We start from the raw sequence: 13,346 nt of genomic DNA, 5'->3' as shown, positions 1-13,346 counted from the left end.
ATGTTTGACTGGAAGCATTAACAAATGGTGAAGGTATAAAATATTTAATGCCTATGAGGCACTGCAAACTGTCAAAATGATCTATTCCACATGTGTGGCATTATATTGAGCCTTTTAGAGCAGCTTTTGCAGTTTGTTAGCTCTAGCTAGAATTGCTATTTTCTTATACTTCACTGAACTACATCATAAAACAAACAATAAACTTTGGAATATACGTTTAAATCTCCAAGCCCCTTTTTTTTGTTCATTTGCCTTCAGCTAGTGCACATCAGACTTAGAGAGAGTGGTGTGGTGTGGCGAGGCGAGGCGAGGCGGCGGGGGGTGTGGGGTGGATTTTACTTTGTTCTAATGAATGATTTAACAGTTTTGGAATCGGAAGTAAATTTTGGAAAAACTTTTTCATTTGGATCTTGCTGCTTCCACATCTTGCTGAGTTGCTAGTATGAACAGATTCCCCCCCCGCCCCAAATTTAGAAGGGAATAAGTCATGTTAAGATTACCAAACTTCCATTTGGGCCTGAAGGAAACTCAATAATGTCCACTGCATGTGATTCTTTAATGCTAGGGTCGCCAGCTGTCATCCAGTGAGCCTAACAGCTTTGCTTGGAAATAATGTGTGGGAGGGGATATATATGACTTGCTAAATAAAAGAACATCATTATCACTGAGGGAGAAGCAAAGAACATTTGAATCAAATGACAATACCCTGCATTTAAGTTTTTTTTTTTTCGATTAAAGTACACTTTTACTTTTTTCGCCAGTTGCTTGCAGTTCAGAGAGCAGAAAGTAGTGACTAAAAGTGTACAGAAACCTAATGATGAAAAATGAAGATGGGTTAAAAAGGATTTCCAAAACCCCACTAAATCCAGGAAATTCCTCCTTAATAAATCAGAAGAGCAAGGTAATAAATGAATCAACTTAGGTGTCCTGTGACATTACTAATATCACTCTGCTCGAAGAAAGGCTCCTTGTAATGGAAAGGTTTGTTAATAAAGAAGGCTCTTCACAGCCGTTGGGATTTTTTTGTTAATAAACATGGTGTCAGTTGGCAATGGCATTTCTAGGTAATGTTTTACATTTCTAATGAAGTAATATATTGAAGTGGCTGCAAGGGCATACACACTTAGTTTTTTTGTTTTTTCAATTATCCTCCTTGATATAGAGGTCAAAAGATAAATATTTGACTTGATAGAATTTCCTGTGAGGCTACAACTTGTTTCTGAGCAGAAATTGGTCAAGGAAGATTCTTAGCACAACTGTAGTCATCACCAGATTGCAAAATCTGGGCCCATAGAATCATAGAAATGTAGGGCTGGAAGGGACCTCAAGAGGTCATGTAATCCACCCTCCTGCCCTGAAGCAAGACCAATTATTCCTAGACCATCGCTGATTGGGAGGTGTTTGTTTGTCTAACTTAAAAACCTCCAGTCAAAGAAAGGAAAAAACCTTCAATGATGGGAATTCCACAACTTCCCTTGGAAGCCTATTCCAGTACTTACCTAGCCTTATATTTGGAAAGTTTTTTTCCTAACATCTAACCTAAATCTCCCTTGCTGCAGATTAAGCTGATTACATCTTGTCCTACCTTCAGTGGACATGGAGAACAATTGATCACCATCCTCTTTATAATAGCCCCTAACCATATATGAAGATTCTTATCAGACCCCACCCCCTCAGTCTTCTTTTCCCAAGACTAAGCATACCCAGTTTTTTTAACCTTTCCTCATAGGTCAGGTTTGCTAAACCTTTTATCATTTTTATTGCTCTCTTCCGGACACTCTCCAATTTGTCCACATCATTTTTTTAAAAAAGTGGTGCCCAAAACTGGACATACTACTCCAGGTGAGGCCTCACTTCAACCAGTTATACACCCATCTCATAGGAATTTAATCTAGATCATATTTCCTTAGTTATCTTATGAAAATGTCACAAGGGACTGTGTCAAAAGCCTTACTAAAATCAAGATAGATCTTGTTTACTGTTTTCCCCCATCCACTAAGCCAGTAATGCTGTCAAAGAAGGAAGTGAGGTTGGTTTTGGCATGATTTGTTCTTGGCACATTCATGCTGACTATTCCTTATAACCCTATTATTCTCCTGCAAACTGATTTATTTAATAATTTGTTCCTGTATCTTTCTGGGTATTGAAGTTAGGCTGACTGTAATTCCATGACCCCTCATTGTTCCCCTTTTTAAAGATAAGTGCTATATTTGCCCTTCTCCAGTCATCTGGGGTCTCACTCATCCTCCATAAGTTCTCAAAGATAGTTGCTAATGGTTCAGAGATTGCTTCAGTTAGTTCTTTAGGGAGCTATAGTGAATTTCGTCAGGGTCTGCTGACTTTGAATACATCTAACTTACCTAAATATTCTTTAACTTGTTTTTCCCTATTATGGCTTGCATTCCTTCCTCCTTTTTGTTACTATTAATTGTGTTAACAATCTAGTCACAATTAACCTTTTTTAGTGAACACTGAAGCAAAATAGGTATCAAATACCTCAACCTTCTTGAGTATTTGTTATTAAATCTCCATCCCCCTAAGGAGTGGACCTATACTTTAATTCGTCTTTCTCTTGCTCCTAATGTACTTATAGAGCCTCTTCTTGTTGCCTTTTATGTCCCCTAACTCATTTTTTGCCTTTCTGTTGTTGTCCCTACATACTTTGTGCTCTACAGCCATGTTGTACTCATCCTTAGCAGATGGTCCATGTTTCCACTTTTTGTAGGATTCATTTTTGATTTTCAAGTCATTGAAGAGCTCCTGATGCAACCATGTTGCCCTATGACTATTCTTCCTATTTTCCCTTCACGCTGGGATCATATACTGTTGTGCCTTTAACATTGTCTTTGAGAAACTGCCAAATCTCCTGAACTCCTTTTTCCCTTAGATTTTCTTTCCATGGAACCTTACCTACCAGTTCTCTGAGTTTGCTGGTTGTTTTTTTAAAAGTCCATTGACCTTATTCTGTTGCTTCTCATTCCTTTCCTTTCCTTAGAATCATAAAGTCTGTCATTTCATGATCACTTTCACACATATTGCCTTCTGCCTTCAGATTCAAAACCAATTCCTCTGTTAGTCAGAATCAAGTATAAAATGGCTGCCCCTCCCTCCCTTACCCCCCGCTTACTTTTCCACATTCTGAAATGAGAAGTTATCCTCAGTACATTCCAATAACTTACTGGAGATTTTGTGTTTTACAGTGTACACAGTACACTAAAAGTCATGTCAAGGCTGCTTCTAATCAGGAGAACTGAAGAGAGAAGTCTGAGAGAGCATTTCCCCAATCTGCACCTCTCTAGGAGGGGGATCCTGTTTGCTTCCACAGAGTTCCCTGGGCTTAATCCTTTTCTGATGTAAATCAGCATGGCTCTATTGATATTGTTGGAGTGAAAATGATTTACACTAGCTTAGGATCTGCCCCCCCCCCCCGACTGCAAATGTGAGGGCCGAAGCATAGTGCTGGGGTTGATTCACCCCATCAGCACCAGCTGGAAGTTATGAGACCTATTGGGGGCTACTCATACTGCAGCTTGTTACAGAGTGTAGAGGTTGCTGCCACTTTTTCTCCCCCATCCATCTAGAAGTATTCTGCTTTCATCTCTCCTCCACCAACACAATGCTTCCATCACTGTAATGCTAGTGTAACGCTGTGCATCCTCACTTACAGTTAGAGTTGCTATTAATTAAAACTGGTTGTCAATTTATTAAACTTGAAACATTTCTCAGAGACGGTTCTAATTTGACAAAATTCCAATTGAACCCAAGTCCAGTTGTGATGGAAACCTGCCAGGTTTCCTGCCAGCTTACCTGTCTGTCTCCAAGGCCATGAATAGTACCTCTGAGTTAGGGACCCCAAGTCTTCCAGAATCCATGGCTCTAGGACAGCACGCCAGGCCAATTGCCCCAGAGCTAGGGCTCCATTCCCTTTTGTGGAGGATTTTTTAAAAAAAAATGGATCTATGAAACAGAATTACCTTTCTCCTCCCAGCTCTACTACTAGTGCCACAAACTAGCCGTAAAGATTAATTCTTCATCTTGGAGACCAACAATGTTATTGGTACAATGAATGCCGTGGCTGGATTGGGCTGCACAGGAACTGACCATGCTATTTCCTGCCAACTACAGTATATATTGCAATCAAGGACAGAATTGAAAAGCATTTACTTATTGCAGAGGACTATTGTGCACTTTGTAAATTTTCTCCAAATAGGAGGTTGTTTTCCCTCCACTACTAAACGCTGGCCGAGGAAGTGAGGACTCATCAGACAGAGGATTCTGAAGGAGCAAGAGCTAGGGGCTGGCTGGCTAGCTGAGCAGCAGCACCAGGTGGGAGAAGAGGGGTCCCAGTCTCCTGCCAGCCTTTTCCACAGGAATGAGTCTCCCCACTAGCATCTCCTCTCCTCTAGGCAGAGAGGGGAAGAAGAGGAACCCCTGCAATGGAGAGGTAAGGGGATAGAAGAAAAGACATAGATGACCCAACATCAGCACATCTCCAACCTCTAGCAGTGTCAACACAGGATGTTACTACTGCACAGTAAGATATTGCACTGTAAATTCACACACTGGCTTCCCGTACAATAATGTCCCATGTAAACCCGCCTACAGTCATATCCCAGTGGTTACAATCTGGCCCTGTCAGGCCCATCTCTCTTCCTGGCACCCCATAGGAAGGAGAGGGAAGGAGTGAATTTAGGAGAAGTAAGAGAGAAAATGGAGGGCAGATGGGATTGAGTAGGGAGAATGAAATGAGAAGAATACCTGGGAAAAAGGAAAAGAATGACAACATTCCTTCTCTGCTGTTCTCCTGAGTCAATGCAGTGACACACTAAACCAATTTCTAATCTTGAACCAGAAGAGGATCTCTCCATTTTGTTCAGTTGATATTGTGTATTTGTTGTATGTAACCAAGTAAAATTCTACACTGACTCTCACCTTGTATGATCCCACTGACTGCATCATGGTTGCAGAGGGTGTATGTCAACACAGAATGTGTTCACCTTAAAACTGGTATTAACATTTATTTGTACATCTGTCTGGATGAAAGCACTATTTCTTTGCTAATCCACATTTTACCTTGTGAAGCATTACCTTCACAATGTGTCCATGTAGTATGCAGTGGTGTTGTAGCCATGTAGATCCCAGGATATTAAAGAAACGAAGTGGGGGAGGTAATATCTTATATTGGACCACCTTCTGTTGATGAGAGAGACAAGCTTTTGAGCTTACACAGAACTGTTCCTCAGGCCTGTGTAAGCTCAAACGCTTGTCTTTGATCAACTGAAGTTGGTCCAATAAAAGGTATTACCTCACCCACCTTGTCTTTCTAATGTGTCCATATGGCATTTAAAACAGTAATAAAGAAAAGAACCCAGTAAAAAAAATATACTGTCAAAACAGCAGTGTTCTGTGAGTAATCTGCTCCTTAGGCAGTAATGCAATGTGGGTGCCTTCCATGTGAGAACTGTCTGTTGAAATCTCTCACAGAAACATCTTACAACCCACACATCTCTGAATATATATTACATAGCAAAGCAGGGTTGTCTAAAATCTCTTCTAATAAAGGATTCTGATTTTATTTTTATTTTCTGAGTAATTGTGAGTCTCCCACTCACAAAGGGATTTTCTGTTGAGCACCTTTCATATGGTGAAGTAAAGGAATGAACATGACAATTCTTGGCCAGATTTTTAGTCTTAAAAAAGAATGACTCTGTGGTTTTATAACATAATTGTCATTATCTTTCTATTTCTCAGAATATAGAGTACATATATACCCAGCTCTTTGCCTGTCCTATTTTGATCAGGAGTTTACTCTTACTTGCTTTTTGAGTGTACACTCAAGAATTCCTTCCATGGTAATTACTCATGACCATATTCTGCAACCTTTGTTCAACTTGAGTAGTATCTATCAGCAGCCTTATTCATTACTCACAGAATGAGGAACTACTAATTGTGAGAAAGGTATGATATAATCCAAACTAATTGTAGAGCAAATCAGTGTTTCAATTTTTAGGCTGAGATCACATATATGAATATGCCAGACCCTTTGTCTGGTAGACATGTTACTCACCACATTATGGCTTGCAATTTGTCCCTCTTGAAACATGAAAAAAGGCAAATGTGCTAATCTTAGGAAGTGTTTGGATCCTGTTGCATTTTTTGTAATCAGGTTACATAATTTACCTGAATTCATTTATGGGATACTACTATATTCATATTGCATCTATCTGGTTTAGAATTAACAATCATTTCCAAATATGGAGAACAAAACTTGTTTCATTTATGGCTTAGCAATTAGAATTGGGTGAATAACTGATTTTTTTCAGTTGGGTGGCATTTCCAATAGTTTAGGCACTGAGAAGTGGGAGATTTAGGTAATAGTCCTTGTTTCAGAGCGTAGATTCAAATGGGGGTAGGTGATAAAACCCCACAGGTAAATCAAAAATGTGGAGACCTGAGATAAGTGTCAGAATCTGGGGGGAGCATTGGCCATTATAGAAGGAACAAGGGAGAGACAAGAGAGAACATTTGGGGGAAATCAAATCAGTATCGTAAATGTCTGTATACTAATGCGAGAAATATGGGGAATAAGCAGGAAGAACTTGAAATGCTAGTTAATAAACACAACTATGACATAGTTGGCATCACAAAGGCTTGGTGGGATAATAAGCATGACTGAAATATTGGTATAGAAGGGTGCAACTTGCTCAGGAAGGACAGGCAGGGAAAAAAAGGGGGAGGAGGTATTGCCTTTTATATTAAAAATGTATACACTTAGACAGAGATGGAGATGGAAATAGGAGACGGGCTTTTTGAAAGTCTCTGGTTAAGGATAAAAGGGGTAATAAACAAGGGTGATGTCATGGTAGGGGTCTACTACAGACCACCTAATCAGGAAGAAGAGGTGGATGAGGCTTTTTTTAAACAACTAACAAAATCTACCAAAGCACAGGACTTGGTGGTGATGGGGGACTTCAACTACCCAGACATCTATTGGGAAAATAATACAGTAGGTCACAGATTATCCAATGAGTCCTTGGAATGTATTGGAGACATTTTTTATTTTATTTTAGAAGGTGGAGATGACTATTAGCGGAGAGGCTGTTCTAGATTTGATTTTGACAAATAGGGAGGAACTGGTTGAGAATTTGAAGGTAGAAGGCAGTTTAGGTGAAAGTGATTATGAAATGATAGAGTTCATGATTCTAAGGAATAGTAGGAGGGAAAACAGCATAATAAAGATAATGGATTTCAAGAAGTTGGTAGGTAAGATCCCATGGGAAGCAAGTCTAAGGGGAAAAACAGTTCAAGAGAGTTGGCAGTTTTTCAAAGAGACATTATTAAGGGCACAAGAGCAAACTATCCCACTGTAGCGGAAAGATAGAAAGTATGGCAAGAGATCACCCTGGCTTAACCAGGAGATCTTCAATGATCTGAAACTCAAAAGAGTCCTACAAAAAAGTGGAAACTAGGTCAAATTACAAAGGACAAATATAAACAAATAACACAAGTATGTAGGGACAAAATTAGAAAGTCCAAGGCACAAAAGATTAAACTAGCTAGAGACATAAAGGGTAACAAAATTTTTTTTCTACAAATACATTAGAAGCAAGAGGAAGAACAGGCCCATTGCTCAATGGGAACAATAACAGAAAATGTGGAAATGGCAGAAGTGCTAAATGATGTTTTTGTTTCAGTTTTCACCAAAAAGGTTAGTAGCGATTGGACATCTAACATAGTGAATACTAATGAAAATGAGGTAGGATCATAAGAACATAAGAACGGCCGTACCGGGTCAGACCAAAGGTCCATCTAGCCCAGCATCCTGTCTACCGACAGTGGCCAATGCCAGGTGCCCCAGAGGGAGTGGACCAACAGGCAATGATCAAGTGATCTCTCTCCTGCCATCCATCTCCATCCTCTGACAAACAGAGGCTAGGGACACCATTCCTTACCCATCCTGGCTAATAGCCATTAATGGACTTAACCACCATGAATTTATCCAGTTCTCTTTTAAACGCTGTTATAGTCCTAGCCTTCACAACCTCCTCAGGTAAGGAGTTCCAAGAGTTGACTGTGCGCTGCGTGTATTTGTTTTAAACCTGCTGCCTATTAAAAAAGGATCAGAGGCCAAAATAGGGAAAGAACAAGTTAAAAATTACTTAGACAAGTTTGAAGTTTTCAAGTCACCAGAGACTGATGAAATACAACCTAGAATACTCAAGGAGCTGACTGAGGAGATATCTGAGCTATTAGCAATTATCTTCGAAAAGTCATGGAAAATGGGAGAGAATCCAGAGGACTGGAAAAGGGCAAATATAGTGCCAATCTATAAAAAGGGAAATAAGGACAACCTGGGGAATTACAGACCAGTCAGCTTAACTTCAGCACCCCGAAAGATAATGGAGCAAATAATTAAGCATTGGGAACACCTAGAAATAATAAGGTGTTATATATATATATAAAAACAAGTAACAGTCAACATGGATTTGTCAAGAACACATCGTGTCAAACCAACCTAACAGCTTTCTTTGACAGGATGGGGGGAATCGGTAGATGTGTTTAGTAAGGTTTTTGATACTGTCTTGCATGACCTTCTCATGAACAAACTAGGGAAATACAACCTAGATGGAGCTACTATAAGGTGGGTGCAGAACTAGTTGCAAAACCATTCCCAGAGAGTAATTATCAGCTCACAGTTGAGTTGAAGGGCATAACGAGTGGGGTCTCACAGAGATCAGTTCTGGATCTGGTTCTGTTCAATATCTCATCAATGATTAATAAAGTTTGTGGATGACACCAAGCTGGGAGGGGTTGCAAGTGCTTTGGAGGATAGGATTAAAATTCAAAATGATCTGGACAAACTGGAGAAATGGTCTGAAGTAAATAGGATGAAATTCAATAAGGACAAATGCAAAGTACTCCACTTAGGAAGGAACAATCAGTGGCACATATACAAAATGGGAAATGGCTGTCTAGGAAGGAGTACTGCAGAAAGGGATCTGGGGTCATAGTGGATCACAAGCTAAATATGAGTCAACAGTGTAACACTGTTGCAAAGAAAGCAAACATCATTCTGGGATGTTTTAGCACGAATGTTGTAAGCAAGACATGAGAAGTAATTTTGCTTCTCTACTCCACTTTGATTAGGCCTCAACTGCAGTATTGTGTCCAGTTCTGGGTGTCACATTGCAGGAAAGATGTGGAAAAGTTGGAGAAAGTCCAGAGAAGAGCAACAAGAATGATTAAAGGTCTAGAAAACATGACCTGTGAGTGAAAATTGGAAAAAAAATGCATTTGTTTAGTCTGGAGAAGAGAAGACAGAGAGGGGACATGATAGCAGTTTTCAAGTACATAGAAGGTTGTTACAAGGAGGAGGGAGAACAATTATTTTCCTTACCCTCTGAGGATATGATAAGAAGCAATGTGCTTAAATTGCAGCAAGGGAGGTGTAGGTTGGACATTAGGAAATACTTCCTAACTGTCAAGGTGGTTAAGCACTGGAATAAATTGCCTAGGGAGGGTGTGGAATCTCCATCAATGGAGATTTTTAGGAGCAGATTAGACTAACACCTGTCAGGAGTGGTCTAGATATACTTAATCCTGCCATGAGTGCAGGGAACTGGACTAGATGACCTCTCAAGGTCCTTTCCAGTCCTACGATTTGATAATTCTATGAAACCTGGGTCTCCCACATCCCAGGGGAGGACCCTAACCACTGGGCCACCTCCTCTTCCAGCCACTTTTTTTCTAGCTTAAAATAATTGGAGAATAATGTCAAATTCATGAATCATTTCAGGGCAACTGAACCTCCATTTTTCTGTGAATAAACTATTCATCCAAAAAAAATTGCCTAGCTCTGTTAGCAATATACTTAGAGAAGATACTTCATTGTTGCATATGAATCTCTTTCCCTGTATCTTAAGTGATTCACTGTTTTCCTTGCAGAGTGTAATTAATGAAGTAATGAAAAATTTATCACTAATTTTTATTTAAACCAAGGAATTGTGATATATTAATTTAGACAGATATAGATATATTTAAAAATATAGCAGCCTATCTTACACTGCTCTTCCTCACTATAATTGCTCTTTGCTCAATTAATTCTTATGTAGGTTGCATTTACTAATGTCTGTTGTTGTTGTATATTAGGCTTGTGTCCAAAATGACCTGAATAACTATAATAGTTTCTCTATTGATCATGCAGTGATTTTCTGTCTCCTTTGTTTGGGCTGTATCTATAGAGGAGATTCAGAGATGAACAGCAACCTTATTAATCCACTTACATCCAATTGCCAAGGGCTCCAGGTTTAGACGAAACAAAAATATTGACAGTACAATAGGTAACAAGGGTCAGATAATTGTCTGCCTGTCTATCTGTTTGTCTGACTTTGTGATTAATCTCTACCCTTTTTTCTTGGAGGAGGGGTGTCCCCCCCCCCGGCAGTGGAATCTCATATTTCAACCCTTTTTGCTTGGGTCCATATTTTGGTGCTGTTTCTATGTATGTCACTCACCATACCTACGGTCCAGAAATAAATATAAAAGGTTTCAAACACTTAGGAAAAAATAGATAAATAGGGTATTTAAGTAAATAAAGAATTGATCAATATCACCATTTATTAAATGTGACTGTGTGTGAAGATGTGGCTGATGACAGCTGCTGTATAGAAAGAGCTCTGTGTCTTCAGCTTTCCTGTAAGACAATAGTTGTTGATGTCTCATCACAGAACTTTTCATCAGCTATCACCTTGCAGGGTTGGACAAATAATCTTGATCTGTGGAAACAGCTGATGTAATAGGGGTTTGTGTGCATGTCTCTGAAACAATATAATAATTACATATTTCTTAAATAATGATGTGTTGTCATTTAAACACGCTTCCTATAAAGGATGCTTATGCCTTTTAAAAAAAGCAACCACTGAAAATAATTCAGTATGCCTAAGACATGAATGAGTAATGCATTTTTCATGTTCTTTTGTTGCCTTATCTAACCTTTCATCATAGCTTTGATTATAGACTCAAACATTATTCTGTGGATAGTTCAACACCAAGCAAACAGTGGGGCTCTCAGAAAATTATCTATGTCCTAATTATTAAAAAGTATTAAAAATGTACACACTTGGACTGAGGTAGAGATGGACATAGGAGATGGAAGTGTTGAGAGTCTCTGGGTTAGGCTAAAAGGGGTAAAAAACAAGGGTGATGTCATGCTAGGAGTCTACTACAGGCCACCTAACCAGGTGGAAGAGGTGGATGAGGCTTTTTTTAAACAACTAACAAAATCATCCAAAGCCCAAGATTTGGTGGTGATGGGGGACTTCAACTATCCAGATATATGTTGGGAAAATAACACAGCGGGGCACAGACTATCCAACAAATTCTTGGACTGCATTGCAGACAACTTTTTATTTCAGAAGGTTGAAAAAGCTACTAGGGGGGAAGCTGTTCTAGACTTGATTTTAACAAATAGGGAGGAACTCGTTGAGAATTTGAAAGTAGAAGGCAGCTTGGGTGAAAGTGATCATGAAATCACAGAGTTTGCAATTCTAAGGAAGGGTAGAAGGGAGGACAGCAAAATAGAGACAATGGATTTCAGGAAGGCGGATTTTGGTAAGCTCAGAGAGCTAATAGGTAAGGTCCCATGGGAATCAAGACTGAGGGGAAAAACGACTGAGGAGAGTTGGCAGTTTTTCAAAGGGACACTATTAAGGGCCCAAAAGCAAGCTATTCCGCTGGTTAGGAAAGATAGAAAATGTGGCAAAAGACCACCTTGGCTTAACCATGAGATCTTGCATGATCTAAAAAATAAAAAGGAGTCATATAAAAAATGGAAACTAGGACAGATTACAAAGGATGAATAAAGGCAAACAACACAGGAATGCAGGGGCAAGATTAGAAAGGCAAAGGCACAAAATGAGCTCAAACTAGCTACAGGAATAAAGGGAAACAAGAAGACTTTTTATCAATACATTAGAAGCAAGAGGAAGACCAAAGACAGGGTAGGCCCACTGCTTAGTGAAGAGGGAGAAACAGTAACAGGAAACTTGGAAATGGCAGAGATGCTTAATGACTTCTTTGTTTCGGTCTTCACCGAGAAGTCTAAAGGAATGCCTAACATAGTGAATGCTAATGGGAAGGGGGTAGGTTTAGCAGATAAAATAAAAAAAGAACAAGTTAAAAATCACTTAGAAAAGTTAGATGCCTGCAAGTCACCAGGGCCTGATGAAATGCATCCTAGAATACTCAAGGAGCTAATAGAGGAGGTATCTGAGCCTCTAGCTATTATCTTTGGAAAATCATGGGAGACGGGAGAGATTCCAGAAGACTGGAAAAGGGCAAATATAGTGCCCATCTATAAAAAGGGAAATAAAAACAACCCAGGAAACTACAGACCAGTTAGTTTAACTTCTGTGCCAGGGAAGATAATGGAGCAAGTAATTAAGGAAATCATCTGCAAACACTTGGAAGGTGGTAAGGTGATAGGGAACAGCCAGCATGGATTTGTAAAGAACAAATCATGTCAAACCAATCTGATAGCTTTCTTCGATAGGATAACGAGTCTTGTGGATAAGGGAGAAGCTGTGGATGTGGTATACCTAGACTTTAGTAAGGCATTTGATACGGTCTCGCATGATATTCTTATCGATAAACTAGGCAAATACAATTTAGATGGGGCTACTATAAGGTGGGTGCATGACTGGCTGGATAACCGTACTCAGAGAGTTGTTATTAATGGTTCCCAATCCTGCTGGAAAGGCATAACGAGTGGGGTTCTGCAGGGGTCTGTTTTGGGACCGGCTCTGTTCAATATCTTCATTAACGACTTAGATATTGGCATAGAAAGTACGCTTATTAAGTTTGCGGATGATACCAAACTGGGAGGGATTGCAACTGCTTTGGAGGACAGGCTCATAATTCAAAATGATCTGGAGAAATTGGAGAAATGGTCTGAGTTAAACAGGATGAAGTTTAACAAAGACAAATGCAAAGTGCTCCACTTAGGAAGAAAAAATCAGTTTCACACATACAGAATGGGAAGAGGCTGTCTAGGAAGGAGTACGGCAGAAAGGGATCTAGGGGTTATAGTGGACCACAAGCTAAATATGAGTCAACAGTGTGATGCTGTTGCAAAAAAAGCAAACCTGATTCTGGGATGTATTAACAGGTGTGTTGTGAGCAAGACACGAGAAGTCATTCTTCCGCTCTACTCTGCTCTGGTTAGGCCTCAGCTGGAGTATTGCGTCCAGTTCTGGGCACCACATTTCAAGAAAGATGTGGAGAAATTGGAAAGGGTCCAGAGAAGAGCAACAAGAATGATTAAAGGTCTTAAGAACATGACCTATGAA

Source organism: Emys orbicularis, chromosome 2 (assembly GCF_028017835.1).
Source record: "Emys orbicularis isolate rEmyOrb1 chromosome 2, rEmyOrb1.hap1, whole genome shotgun sequence".
Taxonomy (NCBI): Eukaryota; Metazoa; Chordata; order Testudines; family Emydidae; genus Emys; species Emys orbicularis.
The sequence above is the reverse complement of the archived record's forward strand: the minus strand, read 5'-3'. Positions refer to the sequence as shown.